The sequence below is a fragment of the Conger conger genome, chromosome 15, assembly GCF_963514075.1.
Source record: "Conger conger chromosome 15, fConCon1.1, whole genome shotgun sequence".
Taxonomy (NCBI): Eukaryota; Metazoa; Chordata; class Actinopteri; order Anguilliformes; family Congridae; genus Conger; species Conger conger.
The window spans coordinates 42,000,733-42,024,705 of NC_083774.1; the positions used below are offsets into that span (position 1 = coordinate 42,000,733).

The 23,973-nt window shown below is 42.1% G+C and overlaps 4 non-coding genes across 4 annotated transcripts; all 4 read right to left on the reverse strand.

The window, feature by feature from the left end:
• Nucleotides 1-5,659: 5,659 nt before the first annotated feature.
• Nucleotides 5,660-5,766, reverse strand: LOC133112679 (U6 spliceosomal RNA). The gene has a single exon (XR_009705496.1). It is a non-coding gene; the product is annotated as a U6 spliceosomal RNA (small nuclear RNA).
• A 5,739-nt stretch (nucleotides 5,767-11,505) lies between these two features.
• Nucleotides 11,506-11,612, reverse strand: LOC133112680 (U6 spliceosomal RNA). The gene has a single exon (XR_009705497.1). It is a non-coding gene; the product is annotated as a U6 spliceosomal RNA (small nuclear RNA).
• A 5,707-nt stretch (nucleotides 11,613-17,319) lies between these two features.
• On the reverse strand, nucleotides 17,320-17,426 carry LOC133112681 (U6 spliceosomal RNA). Its single transcript, XR_009705498.1, has one exon. It is a non-coding gene; the product is annotated as a U6 spliceosomal RNA (small nuclear RNA).
• Nucleotides 17,427-23,091: 5,665 nt separating this feature from the next.
• LOC133112683 (U6 spliceosomal RNA) lies at nucleotides 23,092-23,198 on the reverse strand. Its single transcript, XR_009705499.1, has one exon. It is a non-coding gene; the product is annotated as a U6 spliceosomal RNA (small nuclear RNA).
• Between the last annotated feature and the right edge of the window lie 775 nt (nucleotides 23,199-23,973).

The following is a 23,973-nucleotide window of genomic DNA, read 5'->3' on the forward strand; positions in this document are numbered from 1 at the left end:
AAGAGACCTACCTGAGCCTGCGCTACCTAAGGGGCGGGTTCTGGCCATGGTTCGCAGTCATGGACTGAGTGCGAAAGCATGCATAGCACGCGTGTGTGCCTCGTAAGGACAGCCTAAACTGGCAGCACTTACAAACAAGACAAATCTGCATCAGGAGGTTTATCAAACACAACCTCTCATGTTGAGCTGAACACATTTAGACATCAATGTCCCTCCGAGGCAGGCAAATGGAGTCCACGGATGTGCGCTGCCGACTTATGCAGCCGACTGCCTCGATCCTGCTATTGGCTGCACCCTCACAAAGAACTGCACTGTCACCACCTCCAGCCTGTCCGCTGCATGCTGTCCTCATCTCAGTCACCATCAGCTGAACATGCTTGAAAGATTCATCGCACACTGAAAGAAAAAGAAAAAACACAACAACAAAACAATAGTATTACTAGGTATAGGTAAGGTCAGGCCATCTGACAGCAAAAGGTAAAATCTGAAGAAAAGTAAACAAGGAGCCCGCCATCTTCAAATTCAAATACGGTACTTCCGGATCTCCCCGTACATTGCTAGTAATTGCCACCAGAGGTCAGTCGGCTCATTCCTTTCACAAGGGCTCTCCAGCTAGAAAAGGGAAAACCGTCAAAAAGACGGTGCATGCACGGAAGAGCCTTACTTTGATACAGTCTATGGGAAGAACATCGTTTACATACAATTAATAGAGACACTTGAGAAAAAAACAAAAAAACACTGCATGGTTTCTAATACCATATACAGTACGCCCGAAAGGTACTTTACACTATAACAGAAACTGGAGGCTGAGTTTTTCAAGGCAATTCATCAAAAGTTAATTTAGAGTAAGCACTCGAAATTCACTAAAAAGGACGAAAACGCGGAGGAAACGAGTTCTTCGAAACACGAGTGTTTGCTCAAAACAAACGTGGAAAGCAGCATTCCCTCTTTGACCACTCAGCAGACTGCCGTGTGTGTATATCCAACCAAAGCAAGCTGAGTGGTTCTTCTGCGTTGTCGTTTTCGTTAGCTAGCCACTATGGCACACGATTATTTACTTCTGTGGTGTAGGCTAACTTAACACGGCGACTTTTGGCGTCCGCTGGGCCTACGTGGGGGAAATGCCACGTTTTCCAACAAGGCCTCTGAAAATGTTGTGACAATTGTCTTTACCTGTGCCACGTACGGTGCTTCTCATCTACTTCCCCAATCTCTAAGCATGCAAAATGGCCAGACACATACAATAAGCGAGGCACCGGAGCACTAAATTACATCGCCTCGCCAAGGTAGCAAACGAGCTAGCTATAGCCGGCCTAGCACGTGGAAACAGTTTGCTCAGTAGCTGGATAATCCTCGCACAGCAGCCAAGCCTTCCAGAAAATGCAATAAATAGCCTACACGACTGTATTTACGACGTGTATCAGGAATAATCTTGTTAACAAGGGGGTTACTGTACGACGCGGAGGCGAAGGACTATGGCCACCAGTCGTTAGCTAGCAAGCGAACAAGTTGATTCTACACCAAGTTAACGTGACATGCGGACCGCCTACAGCAGGCAACCTTACCCGAGAGACGTCCGGCCGCAGTAGCACTGTTTTATGTGCGCACGCGTCCATATTGCACCGAACTGAAACAAGTGAAACTATTTGGAAAAATACAATATTATCTCCCGTAGGCGACGAAGCCATCTGCCCGTGTAGGCCGAGTGCAAATACAGGCGTGGCTACGCAAAACTTTATTTGTGTACCACGCTACAGACAGAACTACAACAGGGTGTGTCTTACGATTTCTTTTTAAAATGTCTACGGATTTGGAGTCGCGAAGACCCATGCTATTCCAAAGGCTAGAGCAGTAATAACCAAAAGACGCTGCATCACCATATGCCTTTAGGTTCTAGCCTCCGGGACAAGACTGTGGGCTATTGTGAAGCCTTCAATCTAATTTCGTTTTAAATTTCGTAAGACATGCATTTTTAATGAGACATCTGGAATATACCCCATGTACAAAGTTCCTTTTTTATTTTATTTTTTACTGTACTCAGAATGATATACCTGATCTTCATTCAGAACTATGTAAAGGGGAAAAAACGCGAATGGTTTTCAATGCTGCGAATGTTTCACCCAACAGAATTCACACAGCATTGCGGTTTCCCGTTCTTTCTTTTTCACATTACATTACATTACATTGCAGGCATTTAGCAGACGCTCTTATCCAGAGCGACGCACAATGAAGTGCGACGAGGACCCTGGAGGACAGACATTCTCAACAAAATAACACCGTGCCACTGTGTAGGCCTTCCTGAGGATGACGCTTTTATACAAAGCTACCGACAAGTCCTGATGTGTGTTTCTATCGGGATGTGCGGTGTACCTACAGGTTCAAAGACAAAATAAAACCAGTCTACAATACAACTAATGTATTTTCATAACTCGAGAAATATACCTTACATTCCCAACAAAATAACACCGTGCCACTGTGTAGGCCATCCTGAGGATGTTAGGTTGAGTTGCCACAATGCTATAAATAAATAAATAAATAAATAAATAAATAAATAAATAAATAAATAAATAAATAAATAAATAAATAAATAAATAAATAAATAAATAAATAAATAAATAAATAAATAAATAAATAAATAATCATTTGTTATTTAGCAGACGCTTTTATCCAAAGAGACCTACATGTCCTGATGTGTGTTGTACCTATAGGTTGAAAGACAAAATTAAACCGGAAACCAGTCTACAATACAACTAATGTATTTTGATAACTCGAGAAATATACTTGCCTGATGCAACTCAAAGTTGCAAAATTCACCCAACTTTGCTGTTTCACTTTTTTTTTTTCTTCTTCTTTATTTTGGTTCATTTAACATTCCCAACAAAATGACACCGTGCCACGGTGTAGGTCATTCTGAGGATGTTAGGTCTAGTTGCTACAATGCAAGCTATAAATAAATAATCATTTGTTATTTAGCAGACGCTTTTATCCAAAGCGACCGACAAGTCCTGATTAGACTAAGCAGGAAACAGCCCTGGAGCAATGGGGTGTTAAGGGCATCCCCCAAGGGCCCAACAGCTGTGCGGATCTTATCGCAGCTACACCGGGGCTCGAACCGCCGACCTTGCCACTGCACTACAGGCTGGCCTCTTAAAAGTCAAATGGATTTGGCCACTTTACCGATCTTCTCTGTTCCAATGTTCCAATGTTCCAATATGTTCCAATATTGGAGCCAATCAGAGGCCGTGCCTTGTTCCAATTTACAACTTTCACCAACTTTGACAAAGCGGCTCAGCCAATCAGATGGCCGGATTTGTTCCAAATTGAACACGTGTTTGTTCCAAATTCATCACGTGTTTAGCCGGCCAATTGTAGCTCTTCCTCCGTTTTGACTCAAATCGGCGCGTCGGCCATTGCTCCCGCATCGGTGAAAGGTAAGCTTTCAATGCGTTTTCTAATGAAATTTTTATTAAAATGAGAAGAATCATTTGTATTTTCATGTTAGCGATGGTCAGAGCAGGCTAGCTAGTTGGCTTTCGCGCTGTTCAATACGTTTATCGTTGCTGTTAATACACAGAACGAATGAATGAAAGAACTTCCCAGCTGTATAAACACATCATGTATGTATTTTTACATTAGAAATATATCGTAAGACAAAGCTGGCATGTCGCACATTTCGTTTTAATTACAAAACGTAATATTCTCTGGCTTGCAAGGCGGATAGCTGCTTGGCTATCTACCTACCTACCTCCATACCTCGATTCAGCGTGTGACTATACGAATAATGCAGCCTAATTACTCCCCCAATTTAATCATTTCTGTCGAAATGTTTTAAAAAGTGAGTCATTTCAGTGGTATAGTGTAGCTAGCTAGCTGTGGTTAGGTCTGTCAACTACTACATCTTGGTAGCCCCTGTGAAGTTAAATTAATTATTATTATTATTATTATTATTATTATTACTTTTAAATACTCTGTGTCACATAGCATGTTCATAAATCTTGTGATAAGCATGTTTTTCCTGTGTGCACAGCCTCACATTGCAGGGAACCTCAGTCGCAGACGGGCCGGGCGCTGCAGGACATCAGCTTGGACCATGACACTGCGAACATCTTAGACCAGGACACATGCCTCCCATGGGCATGCTCTATTTATTCTACTTATTTATGTGATTAAAATATCAGACCAGTGATCATTCTCATGTGACCGCGATAGCAGTCACTCTAGAAGCCAGTGAAAAATATATTTTCATACATATTGAACAGCAGAAAAACGCTCAGCTTTTAACACTAGGCGTCAGCATAGCTCCAGTTTAAGTTTGAGGACGTGCAAATCAGTCCTTGTTTTGTTTGATGGCAGTTTATTATCTACTGTTGGAACAATTGCCGAATTTAGTTGCAGCAACAAGTAGGTCCCCATTCACGTCCATCTCTTGTACTCATGACATTTCTCCATGTTCTGCTGTGAACGAGTTGTGCCATATTTGTATTGTCATTATTATTATTATTATTAATAATAATATCATTTTTAAAAATCACAACGGTGCTCCCTTTCTGCATTTTGTACTATCAAATAAAATTTCTGCCTGGAAAAGAAATGAAATTGGACAATGAGTAGCAAGACATTCTCAAGAACTGAATTCGAGTTTGCTAGACCTGGATATATGAACAGTCACAAAATATTAGGAGATACCCTCGTGATACTCAGTGTCGTCAGAGTAACAGACAACAGCGATTCGTCTCATTTAAAGTTTTATTTCCAATATACACTCAAGGTGGTGTGCAGTGCACAAAGAAACATTTGCATCAATCAACGGAGGGGGAAAAAAGTGCCAAGTTGCAAGTCTAAAGCAAACAACCATCCAAAAATGAGCCCTTGCTCTTTGAAATTGGGGTTTATTTGATCAGAGGGAAGATGGCCAGCTACTGGCCCACCAGTGGGCCACACAAGCATACCACACCTCACGCAGAGCATCCGCCCATGTCCAGGCACTTGTCCGCTGGCGTATGAAGCCTTTTTCAAAGACGAGTCACCTCAGTGGCCTGTTGTACTCCTTGAAATGGGAACAATACAGAGAACCTGTTCTACTCTTTAAAATAGGACCGAGATGGATATTTTATTTCAAAAAATAAATAAAAAAAGGTCGGCAGAGATGGAGATTCTATTTTTAAAATAGGACAGAGTTTCACTTTATTAGGTTTATCTCTACACTCGTACTTAAGACCACCAATTTGCCGTGACGTCACAGTAGCCTGTGCTATCACAACAGCCGTTGCCCTCTAGCGGTTCATACACACTCAGTGACCACTTTATTAGGTACACCTGTCCACCAGCCTGAAAATGCAAATATTTGGCCCACCCATTTCCTGTGACGTCACAATAGCCTGTGATGTCACAATAGCCTCTGCCCTCGAGCAGAGTTAGTGGACACTCGGTGACCACTTTATTAGGTACACCCGGACAGCAGCTTGTATAAATGAAAATAGAACTTTCTGTTTTACAAAAATCACAAAACATGTTACCCTGGAGCTCAGGTAAGGCACAGAATCACCAATAAATGTTACCTGGACCTCAGGCAAGGCACAAAATATGCACCGCTTCACAAAAAATGTTACCCAGAGCTCAGGTTAGGCATGAAAATATCAACTGGTGCGCAGGTAAGGTTAAAAATATGGAACGCTTCACGAATTTGCGTGTCATCCTTGCGCAGGGGCCATGCTAATCTTCTCTGTATCGTTCCAATTTTAGTATATGTGCTGCCGGAGCGAGCACAAGAGACCTACCTGAGCCTGCGCTACCTAAGGGGCGGGTTCTGGCCATGGTTCGCAGTCATGGACTGAGTGCGAAAGCATGCATAGCACGCGTGTGTGCCTCGTAAGGACAGCCTAAACTGGCAGCACTTACAAACAAGACAAATCTGCATCAGGAGGTTTATCAAACACAACCTCTCATGTTGAGCTGAACACATTTAGACATCAATGTCCCTCCGAGGCAGGCAAATGGAGTCCACGGATGTGCGCTGCCGACTTATGCAGCCGACTGCCTCGATCCTGCTATTGGCTGCACCCTCACAAAGAACTGCACTGTCACCACCTCCAGCCTGTCCGCTGCATGCTGTCCTCATCTCAGTCACCATCAGCTGAACATGCTTGAAAGATTCATCGCACACTGAAAGAAAAAGAAAAAACACAACAACAAAACAATAGTATTACTAGGTATAGGTAAGGTCAGGCCATCTGACAGCAAAAGGTAAAATCTGAAGAAAAGTAAACAAGGAGCCCGCCATCTTCAAATTCAAATACGGTACTTCCGGATCTCCCCGTACATTGCTAGTAATTGCCACCAGAGGTCAGTCGGCTCATTCCTTTCACAAGGGCTCTCCAGCTAGAAAAGGGAAAACCGTCAAAAAGACGGTGCATGCACGGAAGAGCCTTACTTTGATACAGTCTATGGGAAGAACATCGTTTACATACAATTAATAGAGACACTTGAGAAAAAAACAAAAAAACACTGCATGGTTTCTAATACCATATACAGTACGCCCGAAAGGTACTTTACACTATAACAGAAACTGGAGGCTGAGTTTTTCAAGGCAATTCATCAAAAGTTAATTTAGAGTAAGCACTCGAAATTCACTAAAAAGGACGAAAACGCGGAGGAAACGAGTTCTTCGAAACACGAGTGTTTGCTCAAAACAAACGTGGAAAGCAGCATTCCCTCTTTGACCACTCAGCAGACTGCCGTGTGTGTATATCCAACCAAAGCAAGCTGAGTGGTTCTTCTGCGTTGTCGTTTTCGTTAGCTAGCCACTATGGCACACGATTATTTACTTCTGTGGTGTAGGCTAACTTAACACGGCGACTTTTGGCGTCCGCTGGGCCTACGTGGGGGAAATGCCACGTTTTCCAACAAGGCCTCTGAAAATGTTGTGACAATTGTCTTTACCTGTGCCACGTACGGTGCTTCTCATCTACTTCCCCAATCTCTAAGCATGCAAAAAGGCCAGACACATACAATAAGCGAGGCACCGGAGCACTAAATTACATCGCCTCGCCAAGGTAGCAAACGAGCTAGCTATAGCCGGCCTAGCACGTGGAAACAGTTTGCTCAGTAGCTGGATAATCCTCGCACAGCAGCCAAGCCTTCCAGAAAATGCAATAAATAGCCTACACGACTGTATTTACGACGTGTATCAGGAATAATCTTGTTAACAAGGGGGTTACTGTACGACGCGGAGGCGAAGGACTATGGCCACCAGTCGTTAGCTAGCAAGCGAACAAGTTGATTCTACACCAAGTTAACGTGACATGCGGACCGCCTACAGCAGGCAACCTTACCCGAGAGACGTCCGGCCGCAGTAGCACTGTTTTATGTGCGCACGCGTCCATATTGCACCGAACTGAAACAAGTGAAACTATTTGGAAAAATACAATATTATCTCCCGTAGGCGACGAAGCCATCTGCCCGTGTAGGCCGAGTGCAAATACAGGCGTGGCTACGCAAAACTTTATTTGTGTACCACGCTACAGACAGAACTACAACAGGGTGTGTCTTACGATTTCTTTTTAAAATGTCTACGGATTTGGAGTCGCGAAGACCCATGCTATTCCAAAGGCTAGAGCAGTAATAACCAAAAGACGCTGCATCACCATATGCCTTTAGGTTCTAGCCTCCGGGACAAGACTGTGGGCTATTGTGAAGCCTTCAATCTAATTTCGTTTTAAATTTCGTAAGACATGCATTTTTAATGAGACATCTGGAATATACCCCATGTACAAAGTTCCTTTTTTATTTTATTTTTTACTGTACTCAGAATGATATACCTGATCTTCATTCAGAACTATGTAAAGGGGAAAAAACGCGAATGGTTTTCAATGCTGCGAATGTTTCACCCAACAGAATTCACACAGCATTGCGGTTTCCCGTTCTTTCTTTTTCACATTACATTACATTACATTGCAGGCATTTAGCAGACGCTCTTATCCAGAGCGACGCACAATGAAGTGCGACGAGGACCCTGGAGGACAGACATTCTCAACAAAATAACACCGTGCCACTGTGTAGGCCTTCCTGAGGATGACGCTTTTATACAAAGCTACCGACAAGTCCTGATGTGTGTTTCTATCGGGATGTGCGGTGTACCTACAGGTTCAAAGACAAAATAAAACCAGTCTACAATACAACTAATGTATTTTCATAACTCGAGAAATATACCTTACATTCCCAACAAAATAACACCGTGCCACTGTGTAGGCCATCCTGAGGATGTTAGGTTGAGTTGCCACAATGCTAGCAATAAATAAATAAATAAATAAATAAATAAATAAATAAATAAATAAATAAATAAATAAATAAATAAATAAATAAATAAATAAATAAATAAATAAATAAATAAATAAATAAATAAATAAATAAATAAATAAATAAATAAATAAATAAATAAATAAATAAATAAATAAATAAATAAATAAATAAATAAATAAATAAATAATCATTTGTTATTTAGCAGACGCTTTTATCCAAAGAGACCTACATGTCCTGATGTGTGTTGTACCTATAGGTTGAAAGACAAAATTAAACCGGAAACCAGTCTACAATACAACTAATGTATTTTGATAACTCGAGAAATATACTTGCCTGATGCAACTCAAAGTTGCAAAATTCACCCAACTTTGCTGTTTCACTTTTTTTTTTTCTTCTTCTTTATTTTGGTTCATTTAACATTCCCAACAAAATGACACCGTGCCACGGTGTAGGTCATTCTGAGGATGTTAGGTCTAGTTGCTACAATGCAAGCTATAAATAAATAATCATTTGTTATTTAGCAGACGCTTTTATCCAAAGCGACCGACAAGTCCTGATTAGACTAAGCAGGAAACAGCCCTGGAGCAATGGGGTGTTAAGGGCATCCCCCAAGGGCCCAACAGCTGTGCGGATCTTATCGCAGCTACACCGGGGCTCGAACCGCCGACCTTGCCACTGCACTACAGGCTGGCCTCTTAAAAGTCAAATGGATTTGGCCACTTTACCGATCTTCTCTGTTCCAATGTTCCAATGTTCCAATATGTTCCAATATTGGAGCCAATCAGAGGCCGTGCCTTGTTCCAATTTACAACTTTCACCAACTTTGACAAAGCGGCTCAGCCAATCAGATGGCCGGATTTGTTCCAAATTGAACACGTGTTTGTTCCAAATTCATCACGTGTTTAGCCGGCCAATTGTAGCTCTTCCTCCGTTTTGACTCAAATCGGCGCGTCGGCCATTGCTCCCGCATCGGTGAAAGGTAAGCTTTCAATGCGTTTTCTAATGAAATTTTTATTAAAATGAGAAGAATCATTTGTATTTTCATGTTAGCGATGGTCAGAGCAGGCTAGCTAGTTGGCTTTCGCGCTGTTCAATACGTTTATCGTTGCTGTTAATACACAGAACGAATGAATGAAAGAACTTCCCAGCTGTATAAACACATCATGTATGTATTTTTACATTAGAAATATATCGTAAGACAAAGCTGGCATGTCGCACATTTCGTTTTAATTACAAAACGTAATATTCTCTGGCTTGCAAGGCGGATAGCTGCTTGGCTATCTACCTACCTACCTCCATACCTCGATTCAGCGTGTGACTATACGAATAATGCAGCCTAATTACTCCCCCAATTTAATCATTTCTGTCGAAATGTTTTAAAAAGTGAGTCATTTCAGTGGTATAGTGTAGCTAGCTAGCTGTGGTTAGGTCTGTCAACTACTACATCTTGGTAGCCCCTGTGAAGTTAAATTAATTATTATTATTATTATTATTATTATTATTACTTTTAAATACTCTGTGTCACATAGCATGTTCATAAATCTTGTGATAAGCATGTTTTTCCTGTGTGCACAGCCTCACATTGCAGGGAACCTCAGTCGCAGACGGGCCGGGCGCTGCAGGACATCAGCTTGGACCATGACACTGCGAACATCTTAGACCAGGACACATGCCTCCCATGGGCATGCTCTATTTATTCTACTTATTTATGTGATTAAAATATCAGACCAGTGATCATTCTCATGTGACCGCGATAGCAGTCACTCTAGAAGCCAGTGAAAAATATATTTTCATACATATTGAACAGCAGAAAAACGCTCAGCTTTTAACACTAGGCGTCAGCATAGCTCCAGTTTAAGTTTGAGGACGTGCAAATCAGTCCTTGTTTTGTTTGATGGCAGTTTATTATCTACTGTTGGAACAATTGCCGAATTTAGTTGCAGCAACAAGTAGGTCCCCATTCACGTCCATCTCTTGTACTCATGACATTTCTCCATGTTCTGCTGTGAACGAGTTGTGCCATATTTGTATTGTCATTATTATTATTATTATTAATAATAATATCATTTTTAAAAATCACAACGGTGCTCCCTTTCTGCATTTTGTACTATCAAATAAAATTTCTGCCTGGAAAAGAAATGAAATTGGACAATGAGTAGCAAGACATTCTCAAGAACTGAATTCGAGTTTGCTAGACCTGGATATATGAACAGTCACAAAATATTAGGAGATACCCTCGTGATACTCAGTGTCGTCAGAGTAACAGACAACAGCGATTCGTCTCATTTAAAGTTTTATTTCCAATATACACTCAAGGTGGTGTGCAGTGCACAAAGAAACATTTGCATCAATCAACGGAGGGGGAAAAAAGTGCCAAGTTGCAAGTCTAAAGCAAACAACCATCCAAAAATGAGCCCTTGCTCTTTGAAATTGGGGTTTATTTGATCAGAGGGAAGATGGCCAGCTACTGGCCCACCAGTGGGCCACACAAGCATACCACACCTCACGCAGAGCATCCGCCCATGTCCAGGCACTTGTCCGCTGGCGTATGAAGCCTTTTTCAAAGACGAGTCACCTCAGTGGCCTGTTGTACTCCTTGAAATGGGAACAATACAGAGAACCTGTTCTACTCTTTAAAATAGGACCGAGATGGATATTTTATTTCAAAAAATAAATAAAAAAAGGTCGGCAGAGATGGAGATTCTATTTTTAAAATAGGACAGAGTTTCACTTTATTAGGTTTATCTCTACACTCGTACTTAAGACCACCAATTTGCCGTGACGTCACAGTAGCCTGTGCTATCACAACAGCCGTTGCCCTCTAGCGGTTCATACACACTCAGTGACCACTTTATTAGGTACACCTGTCCACCAGCCTGAAAATGCAAATATTTGGCCCACCCATTTCCTGTGACGTCACAATAGCCTGTGATGTCACAATAGCCTCTGCCCTCGAGCAGAGTTAGTGGACACTCGGTGACCACTTTATTAGGTACACCCGGACAGCAGCTTGTATAAATGAAAATAGAACTTTCTGTTTTACAAAAATCACAAAACATGTTACCCTGGAGCTCAGGTAAGGCACAGAATCACCAATAAATGTTACCTGGACCTCAGGCAAGGCACAAAATATGCACCGCTTCACAAAAAATGTTACCCAGAGCTCAGGTTAGGCATGAAAATATCAACTGGTGCGCAGGTAAGGTTAAAAATATGGAACGCTTCACGAATTTGCGTGTCATCCTTGCGCAGGGGCCATGCTAATCTTCTCTGTATCGTTCCAATTTTAGTATATGTGCTGCCGGAGCGAGCACAAGAGACCTACCTGAGCCTGCGCTACCTAAGGGGCGGGTTCTGGCCATGGTTCGCAGTCATGGACTGAGTGCGAAAGCATGCATAGCACGCGTGTGTGCCTCGTAAGGACAGCCTAAACTGGCAGCACTTACAAACAAGACAAATCTGCATCAGGAGGTTTATCAAACACAACCTCTCATGTTGAGCTGAACACATTTAGACATCAATGTCCCTCCGAGGCAGGCAAATGGAGTCCACGGATGTGCGCTGCCGACTTATGCAGCCGACTGCCTCGATCCTGCTATTGGCTGCACCCTCACAAAGAACTGCACTGTCACCACCTCCAGCCTGTCCGCTGCATGCTGTCCTCATCTCAGTCACCATCAGCTGAACATGCTTGAAAGATTCATCGCACACTGAAAGAAAAAGAAAAAACACAACAACAAAACAATAGTATTACTAGGTATAGGTAAGGTCAGGCCATCTGACAGCAAAAGGTAAAATCTGAAGAAAAGTAAACAAGGAGCCCGCCATCTTCAAATTCAAATACGGTACTTCCGGATCTCCCCGTACATTGCTAGTAATTGCCACCAGAGGTCAGTCGGCTCATTCCTTTCACAAGGGCTCTCCAGCTAGAAAAGGGAAAACCGTCAAAAAGACGGTGCATGCACGGAAGAGCCTTACTTTGATACAGTCTATGGGAAGAACATCGTTTACATACAATTAATAGAGACACTTGAGAAAAAAACAAAAAAACACTGCATGGTTTCTAATACCATATACAGTACGCCCGAAAGGTACTTTACACTATAACAGAAACTGGAGGCTGAGTTTTTCAAGGCAATTCATCAAAAGTTAATTTAGAGTAAGCACTCGAAATTCACTAAAAAGGACGAAAACGCGGAGGAAACGAGTTCTTCGAAACACGAGTGTTTGCTCAAAACAAACGTGGAAAGCAGCATTCCCTCTTTGACCACTCAGCAGACTGCCGTGTGTGTATATCCAACCAAAGCAAGCTGAGTGGTTCTTCTGCGTTGTCGTTTTCGTTAGCTAGCCACTATGGCACACGATTATTTACTTCTGTGGTGTAGGCTAACTTAACACGGCGACTTTTGGCGTCCGCTGGGCCTACGTGGGGGAAATGCCACGTTTTCCAACAAGGCCTCTGAAAATGTTGTGACAATTGTCTTTACCTGTGCCACGTACGGTGCTTCTCATCTACTTCCCCAATCTCTAAGCATGCAAAATGGCCAGACACATACAATAAGCGAGGCACCGGAGCACTAAATTACATCGCCTCGCCAAGGTAGCAAACGAGCTAGCTATAGCCGGCCTAGCACGTGGAAACAGTTTGCTCAGTAGCTGGATAATCCTCGCACAGCAGCCAAGCCTTCCAGAAAATGCAATAAATAGCCTACACGACTGTATTTACGACGTGTATCAGGAATAATCTTGTTAACAAGGGGGTTACTGTACGACGCGGAGGCGAAGGACTATGGCCACCAGTCGTTAGCTAGCAAGCGAACAAGTTGATTCTACACCAAGTTAACGTGACATGCGGACCGCCTACAGCAGGCAACCTTACCCGAGAGACGTCCGGCCGCAGTAGCACTGTTTTATGTGCGCACGCGTCCATATTGCACCGAACTGAAACAAGTGAAACTATTTGGAAAAATACAATATTATCTCCCGTAGGCGACGAAGCCATCTGCCCGTGTAGGCCGAGTGCAAATACAGGCGTGGCTACGCAAAACTTTATTTGTGTACCACGCTACAGACAGAACTACAACAGGGTGTGTCTTACGATTTCTTTTTAAAATGTCTACGGATTTGGAGTCGCGAAGACCCATGCTATTCCAAAGGCTAGAGCAGTAATAACCAAAAGACGCTGCATCACCATATGCCTTTAGGTTCTAGCCTCCGGGACAAGACTGTGGGCTATTGTGAAGCCTTCAATCTAATTTCGTTTTAAATTTCGTAAGACATGCATTTTTAATGAGACATCTGGAATATACCCCATGTACAAAGTTCCTTTTTTATTTTATTTTTTACTGTACTCAGAATGATATACCTGATCTTCATTCAGAACTATGTAAAGGGGAAAAAACGCGAATGGTTTTCAATGCTGCGAATGTTTCACCCAACAGAATTCACACAGCATTGCGGTTTCCCGTTCTTTCTTTTTCACATTACATTACATTACATTGCAGGCATTTAGCAGACGCTCTTATCCAGAGCGACGCACAATGAAGTGCGACGAGGACCCTGGAGGACAGACATTCTCAACAAAATAACACCGTGCCACTGTGTAGGCCTTCCTGAGGATGACGCTTTTATACAAAGCTACCGACAAGTCCTGATGTGTGTTTCTATCGGGATGTGCGGTGTACCTACAGGTTCAAAGACAAAATAAAACCAGTCTACAATACAACTAATGTATTTTCATAACTCGAGAAATATACCTTACATTCCCAACAAAATAACACCGTGCCACTGTGTAGGCCATCCTGAGGATGTTAGGTTGAGTTGCCACAATGCTAGCAATAAATAAATAAATAAATAAATAAATAAATAAATAAATAAATAAATAAATAAATAAATAAATAAATAAATAAATAAATAAATAAATAAATAAATAAATAAATAAATAAATAAATAAATAAATAAATAAATAAATAAATAAATAAATAAATAAATAAATAAATAATCATTTGTTATTTAGCAGACGCTTTTATCCAAAGAGACCTACATGTCCTGATGTGTGTTGTACCTATAGGTTGAAAGACAAAATTAAACCGGAAACCAGTCTACAATACAACTAATGTATTTTGATAACTCGAGAAATATACTTGCCTGATGCAACTCAAAGTTGCAAAATTCACCCAACTTTGCTGTTTCACTTTTTTTTTTTCTTCTTCTTTATTTTGGTTCATTTAACATTCCCAACAAAATGACACCGTGCCACGGTGTAGGTCATTCTGAGGATGTTAGGTCTAGTTGCTACAATGCAAGCTATAAATAAATAATCATTTGTTATTTAGCAGACGCTTTTATCCAAAGCGACCGACAAGTCCTGATTAGACTAAGCAGGAAACAGCCCTGGAGCAATGGGGTGTTAAGGGCATCCCCCAAGGGCCCAACAGCTGTGCGGATCTTATCGCAGCTACACCGGGGCTCGAACCGCCGACCTTGCCACTGCACTACAGGCTGGCCTCTTAAAAGTCAAATGGATTTGGCCACTTTACCGATCTTCTCTGTTCCAATGTTCCAATGTTCCAATATGTTCCAATATTGGAGCCAATCAGAGGCCGTGCCTTGTTCCAATTTACAACTTTCACCAACTTTGACAAAGCGGCTCAGCCAATCAGATGGCCGGATTTGTTCCAAATTGAACACGTGTTTGTTCCAAATTCATCACGTGTTTAGCCGGCCAATTGTAGCTCTTCCTCCGTTTTGACTCAAATCGGCGCGTCGGCCATTGCTCCCGCATCGGTGAAAGGTAAGCTTTCAATGCGTTTTCTAATGAAATTTTTATTAAAATGAGAAGAATCATTTGTATTTTCATGTTAGCGATGGTCAGAGCAGGCTAGCTAGTTGGCTTTCGCGCTGTTCAATACGTTTATCGTTGCTGTTAATACACAGAACGAATGAATGAAAGAACTTCCCAGCTGTATAAACACATCATGTATGTATTTTTACATTAGAAATATATCGTAAGACAAAGCTGGCATGTCGCACATTTCGTTTTAATTACAAAACGTAATATTCTCTGGCTTGCAAGGCGGATAGCTGCTTGGCTATCTACCTACCTACCTCCATACCTCGATTCAGCGTGTGACTATACGAATAATGCAGCCTAATTACTCCCCCAATTTAATCATTTCTGTCGAAATGTTTTAAAAAGTGAGTCATTTCAGTGGTATAGTGTAGCTAGCTAGCTGTGGTTAGGTCTGTCAACTACTACATCTTGGTAGCCCCTGTGAAGTTAAATTAATTATTATTATTATTATTATTATTATTATTACTTTTAAATACTCTGTGTCACATAGCATGTTCATAAATCTTGTGATAAGCATGTTTTTCCTGTGTGCACAGCCTCACATTGCAGGGAACCTCAGTCGCAGACGGGCCGGGCGCTGCAGGACATCAGCTTGGACCATGACACTGCGAACATCTTAGACCAGGACACATGCCTCCCATGGGCATGCTCTATTTATTCTACTTATTTATGTGATTAAAATATCAGACCAGTGATCATTCTCATGTGACCGCGATAGCAGTCACTCTAGAAGCCAGTGAAAAATATATTTTCATACATATTGAACAGCAGAAAAACGCTCAGCTTTTAACACTAGGCGTCAGCATAGCTCCAGTTTAAGTTTGAGGACGTGCAAATCAGTCCTTGTTTTGTTTGATGGCAGTTTATTATCTACTGTTGGAACAATTGCCGAATTTAGTTGCAGCAACAAGTAGGTCCCCATTCACGTCCATCTCTTGTACTCATGACATTTCTCCATGTTCTGCTGTGAACGAGTTGTGCCATATTTGTATTGTCATTATTATTATTATTATTAATAATAATATCATTTTTAAAAATCACAACGGTGCTCCCTTTCTGCATTTTGTACTATCAAATAAAATTTCTGCCTGGAAAAGAAATGAAATTGGACAATGAGTAGCAAGACATTCTCAAGAACTGAATTCGAGTTTGCTAGACCTGGATATATGAACAGTCACAAAATATTAGGAGATACCCTCGTGATACTCAGTGTCGTCAGAGTAACAGACAACAGCGATTCGTCTCATTTAAAGTTTTATTTCCAATATACACTCAAGGTGGTGTGCAGTGCACAAAGAAACATTTGCATCAATCAACGGAGGGGGAAAAAAGTGCCAAGTTGCAAGTCTAAAGCAAACAACCATCCAAAAATGAGCCCTTGCTCTTTGAAATTGGGGTTTATTTGATCAGAGGGAAGATGGCCAGCTACTGGCCCACCAGTGGGCCACACAAGCATACCACACCTCACGCAGAGCATCCGCCCATGTCCAGGCACTTGTCCGCTGGCGTATGAAGCCTTTTTCAAAGACGAGTCACCTCAGTGGCCTGTTGTACTCCTTGAAATGGGAACAATACAGAGAACCTGTTCTACTCTTTAAAATAGGACCGAGATGGATATTTTATTTCAAAAAATAAATAAAAAAAGGTCGGCAGAGATGGAGATTCTATTTTTAAAATAGGACAGAGTTTCACTTTATTAGGTTTATCTCTACACTCGTACTTAAGACCACCAATTTGCCGTGACGTCACAGTAGCCTGTGCTATCACAACAGCCGTTGCCCTCTAGCGGTTCATACACACTCAGTGACCACTTTATTAGGTACACCTGTCCACCAGCCTGAAAATGCAAATATTTGGCCCACCCATTTCCTGTGACGTCACAATAGCCTGTGATGTCACAATAGCCTCTGCCCTCGAGCAGAGTTAGTGGACACTCGGTGACCACTTTATTAGGTACACCCGGACAGCAGCTTGTATAAATGAAAATAGAACTTTCTGTTTTACAAAAATCACAAAACATGTTACCCTGGAGCTCAGGTAAGGCACAGAATCACCAATAAATGTTACCTGGACCTCAGGCAAGGCACAAAATATGCACCGCTTCACAAAAAATGTTACCCAGAGCTCAGGTTAGGCATGAAAATATCAACTGGTGCGCAGGTAAGGTTAAAAATATGGAACGCTTCACGAATTTGCGTGTCATCCTTGCGCAGGGGCCATGCTAATCTTCTCTGTATCGTTCCAATTTTAGTATATGTGCTGCCGGAGCGAGCACAAGAGACCTACCTGAGCCTGCGCTACCTAAGGGGCGGGTTCTGGCCATGGTTCGCAGTCATGGACTGAGTGCGAAAGCATGCATAGCACGCGTGTGTGCCTCGTAAGGACAGCCTAAACTGGCAGCACTTACAAACAAGACAAATCTGCATCAGGAGGTTTATCAAACACAACCTCTCATGTTGAGCTGAACACATTTAGACATCAATGTCCCTCCGAGGCAGGCAAATGGAGTCCACGGATGTGCGCTGCCGACTTATGCAGCCGACTGCCTCGATCCTGCTATTGGCTGCACCCTCACAAAGAACTGCACTGTCACCACCTCCAGCCTGTCCGCTGCATGCTGTCCTCATCTCAGTCACCATCAGCTGAACATGCTTGAAAGATTCATCGCACACTGAAAGAAAAAGAAAAAACACAACAACAAAACAATAGTATTACTAGGTATAGGTAAGGTCAGGCCATCTGACAGCAAAAGGTAAAATCTGAAGAAAAGTAAACAAGGAGCCCGCCATCTTCAAATTCAAATACGGTACTTCCGGATCTCCCCGTACATTGCTAGTAATTGCCACCAGAGGTCAGTCGGCTCATTCCTTTCACAAGGGCTCTCCAGCTAGAAAAGGGAAAACCGTCAAAAAGACGGTGCATGCACGGAAGAGCCTTACTTTGATACAGTCTATGGGAAGAACATCGTTTACATACAATTAATAGAGACACTTGAGAAAAAAACAAAAAAACACTGCATGGTTTCTAATACCATATACAGTACGCCCGAAAGGTACTTTACACTATAACAGAAACTGGAGGCTGAGTTTTTCAAGGCAATTCATCAAAAGTTAATTTAGAGTAAGCACTCGAAATTCACTAAAAAGGACGAAAACGCGGAGGAAACGAGTTCTTCGAAACACGAGTGTTTGCTCAAAACAAACGTGGAAAGCAGCATTCCCTCTTTGACCACTCAGCAGACTGCCGTGTGTGTATATCCAACCAAAGCAAGCTGAGTGGTTCTTCTGCGTTGTCGTTTTCGTTAGCTAGCCACTATGGCACACGATTATTTACTTCTGTGGTGTAGGCTAACTTAACACGGCGACTTTTGGCGTCCGCTGGGCCTACGTGGGGGAAATGCCACGTTTTCCAACAAGGCCTCTGAAAATGTTGTGACAATTGTCTTTACCTGTGCCACGTACGGTGCTTCTCATCTACTTCCCCAATCTCTAAGCATGCAAAATGGCCAGACACATACAATAAGCGAGGCACCGGAGCACTAAATTACATCGCCTCGCCAAGGTAGCAAACGAGCTAGCTATAGCCGGCCTAGCACGTGGAAACAGTTTGCTCAGTAGCTGGATAATCCTCGCACAGCAGCCAAGCCTTCCAGAAAATGCAATAAATAGCCTACACGACTGTATTTACGACGTGTATCAGGAATAATCTTGTTAACAAGGGGGTTACTGTACGACGCGGAGGCGAAGGACTATGGCCACCAGTCGTTAGCTAGCAAGCGAACAAGTTGATTCTACACCAAGTTAACGTGACATGCGGACCGCCTACAGCAGGCAACCTTACCCGAGAGACGTCCGGCCGCAGTAGCACTGTTTTATGTGCGCACGCGTCCATATTGCACCGAACTGAAACAAGTGAAACTATTTGGAAAAATACAATATTATCTCCCGTAGGCGACGAAGCCATCTGCCCGTGTAGGCCGAGTGCAAATACAGGCGTGGCTACGCAAAACTTTATTTGTGTACCACGCTACAGACAGAACTACAACAGGGTGTGTCTTACGATTTCTTTTTAAAATGTCTACGGATTTGGAGTCGCGAAGACCCATGCTATTCCAAAGGCTAGAGCAGTAATAACCAAAAGACGCTGCATCACCATATGCCTTTAGGTTCTAGCCTCCGGGACAAGACTGTGGGCTATTGTGAAGCCTTCAATCTAATTTCGTTTTAAATTTCGTAAGACATGCATTTTTAATGAGACATCTGGAATATACCCCATGTACAAAGTTCCTTTTTTATTTTATTTTTTACTGTACTCAGAATGATATACCTGATCTTCATTCAGAACTATGTAAAGGGGAAAAAACGCGAATGGTTTTCAATGCTGCGAATGTTTCACCCAACAGAATTCACACAGCATTGCGGTTTCCCGTTCTTTCTTTTTCACATTACATTACATTACATTGCAGGCATTTAGCAGACGCTCTTATCCAGAGCGACGCACAATGAAGTGCGACGAGGACCCTGGAGGACAGACATTCTCAACAAAATAACACCGTGCCACTGTGTAGGCCTTCCTGAGGATGACGCTTTTATCCAAAGCTACCGACAAGTCCTGATGTGTGTTTCTATCGGGATGTGCGGTGTACCTACAGGTTCAAAGACAAAATAAAACCAGTCTACAATACAACTAATGTATTTTCATAACTCGAGAAATATACCTTACATTCCCAACAAAATAACACCGTGCCACTGTGTAGGCCATCCTGAGGATGTTAGGTTGAGTTGCCACAATGCTATAAATAAATAAATAAATAAATAAATAAATAAATAAATAAATAAATAAATAAATAAATAAATAAATAAATAAATAAATAAATAAATAAATAAATAAATAAATAAATAAATAAATAAATAAATAAATAAATAATCATTTGTTATTTAGCAGACGCTTTTATCCAAAGAGACCTACATGTCCTGATGTGTGTTGTACCTATAGGTTGAAAGACAAAATTAAACCGGAAACCAGTCTACAATACAACTAATGTATTTTGATAACTCGAGAAATATACTTGCCTGATGCAACTCAAAGTTGCAAAATTCACCCAACTTTGCTGTTTCACTTTTTTTTTTTCTTCTTCTTTATTTTGGTTCATTTAACATTCCCAACAAAATGACACCGTGCCACGGTGTAGGTCATTCTGAGGATGTTAGGTCTAGTTGCTACAATGCAAGCTATAAATAAATAATCATTTGTTATTTAGCAGACGCTTTTATCCAAAGCGACCGACAAGTCCTGATTAGACTAAGCAGGAAACAGCCCTGGAGCAATGGGGTGTTAAGGGCATCCCCCAAGGGCCCAACAGCTGTGCGGATCTTATCGCAGCTACACCGGGGCTCGAACCGCCGACCTTGCCACTGCACTACAGGCTGGCCTCTTAAAAGTCAAATGGATTTGGCCACTTTACCGATCTTCTCTGTTCCAATGTTCCAATGTTCCAATATGTTCCAATATTGGAGCCAATCAGAGGCCGTGCCTTGTTCCAATTTACAACTTTCACCAACTTTGACAAAGCGGCTCAGCCAATCAGATGGCCGGATTTGTTCCAAATTGAACACGTGTTTGTTCCAAATTCATCACGTGTTTAGCCGGCCAATTGTAGCTCTTCCTCCGTTTTGACTCAAATCGGCGCGTCGGCCATTGCTCCCGCATCGGTGAAAGGTAAGCTTTCAATGCGTTTTCTAATGAAATTTTTATTAAAATGAGAAGAATCATTTGTATTTTCATGTTAGCGATGGTCAGAGCAGGCTAGCTAGTTGGCTTTCGCGCTGTTCAATACGTTTATCGTTGCTGTTAATACACAGAACGAATGAATGAAAGAACTTCCCAGCTGTATAAACACATCATGTATGTATTTTTACATTAGAAATATATCGTAAGACAAAGCTGGCATGTCGCACATTTCGTTTTAATTACAAAACGTAATATTCTCTGGCTTGCAAGGCGGATAGCTGCTTGGCTATCTACCTACCTACCTCCATACCTCGATTCAGCGTGTGACTATACGAATAATGCAGCCTAATTACTCCCCCAATTTAATCATTTCTGTCGAAATGTTTTAAAAAGTGAGTCATTTCAGTGGTATAGTGTAGCTAGCTAGCTGTGGTTAGGTCTGTCAACTACTACATCTTGGTAGCCCCTGTGAAGTTAAATTAATTATTATTATTATTATTATTATTACTTTTAAATACTCTGTGTCACATAGCATGTTCATAAATCTTGTGATAAGCATGTTTTTCCTGTGTGCACAGCCTCACATTGCAGGGAACCTCAGTCGCAGACGGGCCGGGCGCTGCAGGACATCAGCTTGGACCATGACACTGCGAACATCTTAGACCAGGACACATGCCTCCCATGGGCATGCTCTATTTATTCTACTTATTTATGTGATTAAAATATCAGACCAGTGATCATTCTCATGTGACCGCGATAGCAGTCACTCTAGAAGCCAGTGAAAAATATATTTTCATACATATTGAACAGCAGAAAAACGCTCAGCTTTTAACACTAGGCGTCAGCATAGCTCCAGTTTAAGTTTGAGGACGTGCAAATCAGTCCTTGTTTTGTTTGATGGCAGTTTATTATCTACTGTTGGAACAATTGCCGAATTTAGTTGCAGCAACAAGTAGGTCCCCATTCACGTCCATCTCTTGTACTCATGACATTTCTCCATGTTCTGCTGTGAACGAGTTGTGCCATATTTGTATTGTCATTATTATTATTATTATTAATAATAATATCATTTTTAAAAATCACAACGGTGCTCCCTTTCTGCATTTTGTACTATCAAATAAAATTTCTGCCTGGAAAAGAAATGAAATTGGACAATGAGTAGCAAGACATTCTCAAGAACTGAATTCGAGTTTGCTAGACCTGGATATATGAACAGTCACAAAATATTAGGAGATACCCTCGTGATACTCAGTGTCGTCAGAGTAACAGACAACAGCGATTTGTCTCATTTAAAGTTTTATTTCCAATATACACTCAAGGTGGTGTGCAGTGCACAAAGAAACATTTGCATCAATCAACGGAGGGGGAAAAAAGTGCCAAGTTGCAAGTCTAAAGCAAACAACCATCCAAAAATGAGCCCTTGCTCTTTGAAATTGGGGTTTATTTGATCAGAGGGAAGATGGCCAGCTACTGGCCCACCAGTGGGCCACACAAGCATACCACACCTCACGCAGAGCATCCGCCCATGTCCAGGCACTTGTCCGCTGGCGTATGAAGCCTTTTTCAAAGACGAGTCACCTCAGTGGCCTGTTGTACTCCTTGAAATGGGAACAATACAGAGAACCTGTTCTACTCTTTAAAATAGGACCGAGATGGATATTTTATTTCAAAAAATAAATAAAAAAAGGTCGGCAGAGATGGAGATTCTATTTTTAAAATAGGACAGAGTTTCACTTTATTAGGTTTATCTCTACACTCGTACTTAAGACCACCAATTTGCCGTGACGTCACAGTAGCCTGTGCTATCACAACAGCCGTTGCCCTCTAGCGGTTCATACACACTCAGTGACCACTTTATTAGGTACACCTGTCCACCAGCCTGAAAATGCAAATATTTGGCCCACCCATTTCCTGTGACGTCACAATAGCCTGTGATGTCACAATAGCCTCTGCCCTCGAGCAGAGTTAGTGGACACTCGGTGACCACTTTATTAGGTACACCCGGACAGCAGCTTGTATAAATGAAAATAGAACTTTCTGTTTTACAAAAATCACAAAACATGTTACCCTGGAGCTCAGGTAAGGCACAGAATCACCAATAAATGTTACCTGGACCTCAGGCAAGGCACAAAATATGCACCGCTTCACAAAAAATGTTACCCAGAGCTCAGGTTAGGCATGAAAATATCAACTGGTGCGCAGGTAAGGTTAAAAATATGGAACGCTTCACGAATTTGCGTGTCATCCTTGCGCAGGGGCCATGCTAATCTTCTCTGTATCGTTCCAATTTTAGTATATGTGCTGCCGGAGCGAGCACAAGAGACCTACCTGAGCCTGCGCTACCTAAGGGGCGGGTTCTGGCCATGGTTCGCAGTCATGGACTGAGTGCGAAAGCATGCATAGCACGCGTGTGTGCCTCGTAAGGACAGCCTAAACTGGCAGCACTTACAAACAAGACAAATCTGCATCAGGAGGTTTATCAAACACAACCTCTCATGTTGAGCTGAACACATTTAGACATCAATGTCCCTCCGAGGCAGGCAAATGGAGTCCACGGATGTGCGCTGCCGACTTATGCAGCCGACTGCCTCGATCCTGCTATTGGCTGCACCCTCACAAAGAACTGCACTGTCACCACCTCCAGCCTGTCCGCTGCATGCTGTCCTCATCTCAGTCACCATCAGCTGAACATGCTTGAAAGATTCATCGCACACTGAAAGAAAAAGAAAAAACACAACAACAAAACAATAGTATTACTAGGTATAGGTAAGGTCAGGCCATCTGACAGCAAAAGGTAAAATCTGAAGAAAAGTAAACAAGGAGCCCGCCATCTTCAAATTCAAATACGGTACTTCCGGATCTCCCCGTACATTGCTAGTAATTGCCACCAGAGGTCAGTCGGCTCATTCCTTTCACAAGGGCTCTCCAGCTAGAAAAGGGAAAACCGTCAAAAAGACGGTGCATGCACGGAAGAGCCTTACTTTGATACAGTCTATGGGAAGAACATCGTTTACATACAATTAATAGAGACACTTGAGAAAAAAACAAAAAAACACTGCATGGTTTCTAATACCATATACAGTACGCCCGAA